We start from the raw sequence: 6532 nt of genomic DNA, 5'->3' as shown, positions 1-6532 counted from the left end.
ATCAGTAGTGGGAGCATGCGTGTGAATAATCATTGCACTACATCCTGGGAAACATAAGAATGTTTCTCTTAAAAATAAGTCAGTGGTATGAAAAAAGTGAGGGACAAAAGATGAAGGACTGCTTTAGATAAAAATAATTTATGTGACATCATAAACCTACTGGAAAAAATATTTTAAGGCAATGAGGGAAACTTGACTATGGACTGAGTATTAGATGACACCAAGGAATTAATATTGTTAGTTATGATAGTGGCCTTTTTTTATGTAAGAAAATATTCATATTTTTCAGATGTGACATATTTAAGGGAGAAATTTGCTTTAAAATACTTCAGCAAAAATAGACAACATCGATGAAGAAAGTGGCGTTATCTCTCTACTTTTGTATCTGTTTAGAAATTTTCATAATAAAACATTTTTGCCCCTCCAACAATTCCTCCTCTCAGTTAGAAAGAATATCCAAAGTCAACCAACACCTTGATCTCTGAGGTCCTACTTGATCTAGTCTCTGTCTACCTCTCTCACCTCATCTTCCATTCTCCCACTGTTCATTCCACTCCAGCCAGTTATCAGACCATCTTGCTGTTCCCTAAAAATGCCGGGTAGATTCCTTCTCAGGGTTTTTATCTGTACCGGTCCCTTTGCTTGGACTGTTCTTCCCCCAGTGGCAGCTGGCTGCCTCACTTTATTCAGATCTCTATCCAAATAATACATTTCCAGGAAGGGTCTTCATCAGCACTCCAGCTGAAGTAGGACTCACTGAGCCCTTGATTTTTCTTCATGGCACGTATCACCACCTAATGGTGTGGCTTGCTTACTTGATCAATTGTCTGCCTCCCCCAACTCAAATGCAAACTCTCGGAGGGCAGAGTCTTTGTTTTATTCAGTGCTGCAATCCCAGCATCTATTAGGCTGGTGCAAAAGTAATTCTTTTTTTTTTTTTTTTCGAGACAGATTCTTGCTCTATCACCCAGGCTGGAGTGCAGTGTTTCGATCTCGGATCACTGCAACCTCTGCCTCCTGGGTTCAAGCGATTCTTCTGCCTCAGCCTCCTGAGTAGCTGGGACTACAGGTATGAGCTACCATGCCCGGCTAATTTTTGTATTTTTAGTGGAGATGGGGTTTCACCATATTGGTCAGGCTTGTCTCAAACTCCTGTCCTCACGATCAGCCTGCCGTGGCCGGCCTCCCAAAGTGCTAGGATTATAGACGTGAGCCACTATGCCTGGCCTTAGTGCAAAGGTAATTCTATTAGGTTGCACCAACCTAATAGAACAGTGCTTACCACCTAGTAGGAACTCCATACGAATTTGTTAAAATAGCAAAAGGGACAGGGAAGTGATCACTTGAAAGCACTGAGTGACGTGTCACGTTGACACATTTGCTGAACTGCTAATCCTCTATGAACATCATGTGCTATAATGACCTGTATATGTCATATGTGGTGTGAGATATCTCAGAGATAAAGAGTGAGGCATCTCGGACACTCTGCTTGTCTTCAGGGAGGACTTGTTTGCACAGATGCTTTTGGGCGTGTTACCTGGCTCACCTCCAGGCAGTTGGTTTGTAAAGGGGGTGGAGCCCTCTTCCAGCTGTCAGCATGACTGCTCTGTTTTCTGACTCACTAGTTCCCTGTCCGAGGCCATCCCTAAACTCTGTTTTCTTCCAGTTACTGGGGAAAACAGGAAAACTGGTTGTTGAGAAAAAGCACCACTAGATCTTGGGAGCCAGCATGTAGACTCTGAATGTTTTTAGTTCTTCCTCAGACATCATGCCTTGAGACTGTGGTGGTTTATGTTTCGGAGGCCTGAAAAGGGTGGGTTCCCTGTGACAGTCTCAAGTCTGCTAGTGTTGCACTGGAGTGAGCATAGAGAGTCAACACCAAGACAAAAGTATGCCAAATTGCAGGGTCTTTATTGCCGGCGGCCACAGAGGACTCATGTCTCTCCAACCCGTGGCCCTGAAAGGAGGGTGTCAAGACCTTTTATGCCCATAAACCACCTCGGGGGTGGGGGTGGGGGTGAAGGGCTTCAGACATTCTGAGGGCCAGTGGACTCGGGACATTCCGTAAATCGCCTCCTGGGTGGAGATGAGGGTGAGGGGCTTTGGACATTCCGATTATTACTTAAGTGGTTCACAGAAGTCAAGATAAGTGTTAGTTTACACATTGCCTGGGTAGGGTGGAAATTACAGACCTTAGCTACTTATTACAAGTCACAGGGGCCAAGATGGCGTGGGTTTGGACTGCTTGCTTGTCACATCGGGGTTACAGAGAGCAGTTTCAACAGAAAGCCGAGGTATGGTTGAGGTATGCAGTTTTATGGAGCTTTTACCATGTCACAGTAGCAGCAGTGAGTCTGAAGGTCTCTTTCCTTTCCTCGACAAGGAACCCTCCAACCTCTCTCTCTCGTCCCTCTTGATACTTTCTTGTTATGCAGCAACACGATATCATATGGTCTGTATATTATATCTCAACCAAAAAAGAAATACAGGTCCTCGAAGTTTGGAATGAAGATGTCATTTTTTTCTGCTAAATATTCCTCAAGTAAACACAGGCATTCTTTATTACTATCAGGACCCTCCAGGTGTATTTTACAATGAGGTAATCTCTCTGGAAAGTTTTTGTTGTCAATGAGGTGTGTAATGACACATAGTAAATATTTGGAGCCAGGTAATTTCTATAGCAACTGTTACAATGATCCCTTGCTCTCCTATTTCAGTCACATTTTATGGCTGAATTCTTTTGAGAATATAACAATTTAAACATCTCTGCTTTATAGTCAGGCCTCGATTTGTATTTCTTAGTATTGTGTATTTGTGACAGCATTAGATTATAAAAAAGTCTTGTTCCATTGATATTAGACACTTGTTTGCAAATAGTAGCTTTCCTCTTCAATGATTTCAGTTTAACTTTGCCAGGAACTTCAATGCTTCTGTGCAGGGACCTGCACATAACCCCTGTCCCAATTCTGGGACTGGTTACAGCAACCAGTTCTCTTTCTGTAGTTGTTAAACTGGAAATACATTTTGCTCAGAATAAAATGTCTTTCTTTGATATTTCACTCTGCCTACTTTTATATGTTCTTGTTATTTTGTTTTTCTTTTTTATACCTCATTGCATTTTCAGTACAGTTGATTACTTTTATATGTTCTTAAGAAAGACAATGTTTTTGTTAAAATTGTTGCCTGGCTCATATGTGTTCGTGGAGTCAAAATTCAAAATTTTAAGTCACAGCTCTTCTTGATATTTTACTGATTTGGCATTTCTTTTCTTATATATTGGGAAGGGTGTAAATTTTCGATATTTTCAGTGGCTTTACTTGTAATAGCCAAACAACTGGAAACAATCCAGATGTCTTTCAATGGATGAGTGGTTAAACAAACTCTGGTATGTGTAGACCATGGAAAACTGCCCAGCCAACACAAAGGAATGAACTGTGGATACATTATAATTTAGATCTTTAAGGGTATTATGCTTAGTGAAAAAAGACAATCTCAAAATATTACATACTATATGATTCCATTTGTATAATCCTTGAAATGACAAAGCTGTAGATATGGAAAGTAGATCAGTGATTGCCAGGGACAGGAACAAAGGTGGGGGTGTGTGGTTACATAGGGATAATATGAGGAAGTTCCTCTGTGGTAATAAAACAGTCCTATATCATGATGGTCATGGGAGTTACATGAATCTATTTATGGGATCAAATTGCATAGACACACATGCTCGCAAACACACACATATGTGAGTGTAAAAACAGTGAAAATGGAATAAGTTTTAACAGTATTGTACCAGCATCAATTTCCTGTTTTGATATCGTACTACAGTTGCATATGATGTCACCATTGTGGAAAGCTGGTGATTCAAGGGGCTCTAATTTTGCAACTACCCGTAAATCTACAATCATTTCAAAATAGAAAGCATTTAAAATTTTGTATTGTGATTTTTTTTTTAACTTTAAAATATCTCACACTTTTTCCCCTTAAAACTAAATGGCTAAGTTTTTTTTTTTTTTTGAGACGGAGTTTCGCTCTTGTTACCCAGGCTGGAGTGCAATGGCGCGATCTCGGCTCACCGCAACCTCCGCCTCCTGGGTTCAGGCAATTCTCCTGCCTCAGCCTCCTGAGTAGCTGGGATTACAGGCACGCACCACCATGCCCAGCTAATTTTTGTATTTTTAGTAGAGACGGGGTTTCACTATGTTGACCAGGATGGTCTCGATCTCTTGACCTCGTGATCCACCCGCCTCGGCCTCTCAAAGTGCTGGGATTACAGGCTTGAGCCACCGCACCCGGCCCTAAGTTTTTTTTAAACATTGCTCTTTCATTGAGATAGAATTCATATACCATAAACTTCACCATTTTAAAGTGTCCAGTTTAGTTGCAAGGTTGTGCAACCACCATTATCTAATTCCAGAACATTTTCATCACCCCCGAAAGAAACCCCTACGCATGAGCTGTCATTCTCCTTTCCTTTCTTCCTTCACAATCTCTGGTAACCACTAATTTATTTTCTCTTCTCTCTCTCCCTCTCTCCCTCCCTGGACATTTCATAGAAATAGAACTACACAATATATGGGCTTTTGTGTCTGTCAGTTTTCACTTACCATAATGTTTTCAAGGTTCATCTGTTTTGTAGGATGTATCATTACTGCCTTTATTTTTATTGCCAAATAATATTCCATTGTATGGATAGACCCCAATACATTTATTCATTCATCAGTTGCTAGACCTTTGGATTGTTTGCACTGTTTTGCTATCAGAAATAATTTTGCTGTGATCATCTATATACAAGTTTTTGTGTGACCATATGTTTTAAATTTGGGGGGTATATAACTAAAAGTAGAATTGCTGGGTCATATGGTAACTTTACACTTCACTTTTTAAGAAACTGTCAAACTGTTTTCCAAAGTGGCTGCACCATTTTACCATCAGCAATGCCTGAGAGTTCCAGTTTCTCCAAATCTTGATACTTGTTATTGTCTATCTTGTTTTATTATAGTCATCCTAGTGGGTGTAAAATGGTATCACGGTGGTTTTGATTTGCAGTTCCCTAATGATTAACGATTTTGAGCACTTTTTCTTTTTCTTTTCTGTAAGAGACAGGGTCTCACCCTGTCACCCAGGCTGGATTGCGATGATGTGATGATTGTAGGTCACTGCAGCCTTTTACTCCTGGGATCAAGCAATCCTCCCACCTCAGCCTCCTTGGTAGCTGGGAATACAGGAATGCACCACCACACCTAGCTAATTTTTCAATTTTTTTTGCAGAGATGGGGTCTCACTATGCTGCCCAGGCTGGTCTCGAATTCCTAGGCTCAAGCAATCCTCCCACCTGGGCCTCCCAAAGTGCTGGGATTACAGGCATTAGCCACCACATCCAACCCTCACTTCTTCATTTGTGTAGCTTCTTTTGAGAAATGTTTATTTAAATCCTTTACTTATTTTTAAAATTGGGTTATCTTTCAGTTGTTGAGTTGTAAGAATTCTTTATCTATTCTGGCTCCTAAACTCTTATGAGATACATGATTTGCAGATATTTTCTCCCATTCTGTGGGTTGTCTTTTCACTTTCTTAATGATGTCCTTTGAAACACAAAAGTGTTTAATTATAACGGAGTCCAACTTACCTATTTATTTTGTTGTTTGTGCTTTTGATGCCGTGTCTAAGAAGCCATTGTCTAATCCAAGATTATGAAGCTTTACACCTATGTTTTCTTCCCTGAGTTTAATAGTTTTAACTTTCACTTTAGGTCTTTGATCCGTTTGAGTTAATTTTTGTACATGGTATGAGGTAAGGTCCAACTTTATTTTTCTGCATGTCTATGTCCAGTTATCCCAGCATCGTTTGTTGAAGACTATTTTTTCCTGCATTGAATTGTCTTGGCACCCTAGGTGAAAATCAATTGACCTTCTGTGTTCTCAACTCCATTCTATTGATATAGAAAGGTTTTTAAAAATTAATCAGTTATTTTCCTTGAGGCCTAATACAGGACCACTGTGAGTAGAATCTGTGCCATTTTTGCCCACACTTATGCACTAATTTTGGTGGAGTGCCATGGGACCTCATTTAGGAAAATGAAGCTCAAAAATGGGTCTTCAGAAAATGAGGAATGGGACATGGAGTGGTGCATTGGAGAGAACTTTGGTTTGGAATTAGTAAGACCTGGATTTGAATGCCAGTTCTATCCAAAGTTGTGTGGCTTTGGGCAAGTTACCTAACCTCTAGGAGCTTTAGCTACTAGAAATGGAGGTGATGACCATCTCAGTCTTGCTGGGCTTATGTTTAGTGTTAAGAGACAGCAGTTGTGAAAGCAATGTCATGGTCCCTGGAACATGGTAGGGACTTGACATCAAGCAAACTTACAGTTGGTGCATGGTCTTGTGGTTCCCTCCCTTCTGACATAGGGTGGTTATGTGGGCTACCCAGCGGGTACCTGTGCCAGTTGCCATGTTTCTGCTCCTGTCTCCTACACTGGGCAGCAGCTATGGTTCCATTCCCCCATTTTTTCTGTCAGGGAAGTATGAAGGGTAGA

Source organism: Saimiri boliviensis, chromosome X (genome assembly GCF_048565385.1).
Source record: "Saimiri boliviensis isolate mSaiBol1 chromosome X, mSaiBol1.pri, whole genome shotgun sequence".
Taxonomy (NCBI): Eukaryota; Metazoa; Chordata; class Mammalia; order Primates; family Cebidae; genus Saimiri; species Saimiri boliviensis.
This window is presented reverse-complemented; position numbering follows the sequence as displayed.